The sequence below is a fragment of the Fukomys damarensis genome, unplaced genomic scaffold (assembly GCF_012274545.1).
Source record: "Fukomys damarensis isolate Sample0158 unplaced genomic scaffold, DMR_v1.0_HiC HiC_scaffold_30, whole genome shotgun sequence".
In the NCBI taxonomy this organism is placed as follows: Eukaryota; Metazoa; Chordata; class Mammalia; order Rodentia; family Bathyergidae; genus Fukomys; species Fukomys damarensis.
The window spans coordinates 8,606,002-8,607,684 of record NW_022900942.1 but is presented as its reverse complement, the minus strand read 5'-3'; the positions used below and the strand labels follow the sequence as shown (position 1 = coordinate 8,607,684).

Genomic DNA, 1,683 nt, shown 5'->3' with positions numbered 1-1,683 from the left:
TTTTTTTTTTTTTTTTTTTTTTTTTTTTTTTTTTTTTTTTCTGGGTGAGCTTCATGTATTCCTGCTCTTAAATTTCAGCAAGACTCAATTAACTTTTCTCATGATCTAATGCTAAGCACTTCCTATATTCATACACATCTTCTTCAGGTTTTTCTTTATGGACTGCATTATCCCAAGCCTGATCTTTAGTTCTCTGCTTAGTGGTGTCTTCTAGTTGGAGGGGAGTTTCCTCTGTGATTGCAGAGGCCATGTGGGCGGCAGAGTCAAAGTGCAGGTTCCCCTCCAGGAGACTGTTCTCTGGTTGCTTCTGCATCATCCCTTACCCCTGAAGCTGCCAAGGCATTTTCCCAATAACTGTTTCTCTAAAATGCAATGTTTTCATTTATCCTGTCTTGTCTTTTCAAAAGAGGATTTAATTTCATCGAAATCTTCCTTGATATTTAACACAGCTGTATCTTCATTTTCCTCATCATCCAGCAAAGCACGGGTCATTTGTTTTGAATCTTCTTTATATTTTTTACCATCTTCAAGGTCATCATCTTCATCCATTTTAGAAATGTTTTCTTCATTTGGTTCTTTCTTCACCAATTTGCTTGTCTCTGTCTGAACTCAGATTATCATCAGGAACATTTGATATGTCTTCATCACTCTCAACTGGATCAAAGAAATCTTTGTATTTCAGAGTTCTGGAACTTTTACTTGATCTAAGTTTTTGATTTTCAAACAGTAGTCCATCATCATCAGAATCGATATCTTTGAAAAAGTCATTTTTCCTCTTTGTAGTGCAGTGATTGCATAATTCAACTTTTAAAAATATAATAATTTCTTTCATATTTTCCAGTTATCATGAAGCTTCACAATGTAAGCACCTAACAGGGTATGTTTGTGCTGATATCAACCTAAGCCAATAAACTCAAAGGTGATTTAAGACAAAAAGTCAAAGTGATTGGATTATAGCCTGCCTCATTAGATGCAGCTGTGTTCTTGTGCAATTAAATCTTTGAGTTCTTTATATATTCTGGAATCAATTCTCTGTCAGAGAATAGCTGGCAAAGATTTTTCCCCATTCTGTAGGCTGTCTCCTTAATTAATTATTTCCTTTGCTATAATTTGATGTGACCCCTCAATTTCAACCATATACACCAGCTTTCTACCTCCACTGGTTAAAGATGTTATCTTTTCTCCAGTGCATATTTTTGGCATCTTTGTCAAGAATCAGATATCTGTAACTGCTGAATTTTTTCTGGGTCCTCTATTCTTTTTCACTGGTTTATGTGTTTATTTTTACACTGATACTGTTTTTGCTACTATGATGTGATATATTTTCATATTGGGTATGGTGATGCCATGAGCATTTTTTATTTTATTTTATTTTATTTTGTTTTATTACTCAGGATTGCTTTGACTATTTGGGGTCTTGTGTTTCCATGCAAACAGAGGGGGATTGTTAAGATTTTTTTCTTCTAGTTCTCTGAAGAATATCAATGATATTTTGATGGAAATTTCATTGAATTTATAGATTTTCTTAGGTAATCTGGCCATTTTAATAATATTAATTCTACTGAGGCATGACCTGGATAGGTCTTTCTATCTTTTAGTGTCTTCTTCAACTTCTTTCTTCATTGTTTTATAATTTTTGTTGCTCATTAATTTTTGGACTATAGTAATGCTGAACAGTTGCAA

At 33.6% G+C, this 1,683-nt stretch overlaps 1 pseudogene; it reads right to left on the bottom strand.

Moving 5' to 3' along the window:
• Positions 1 to 832, bottom strand: part of LOC104849261 — a 1,402-nt pseudogene extending 570 nt beyond the window's left edge.
• Between the last annotated feature and the right edge of the window lie 851 nt (positions 833 to 1,683).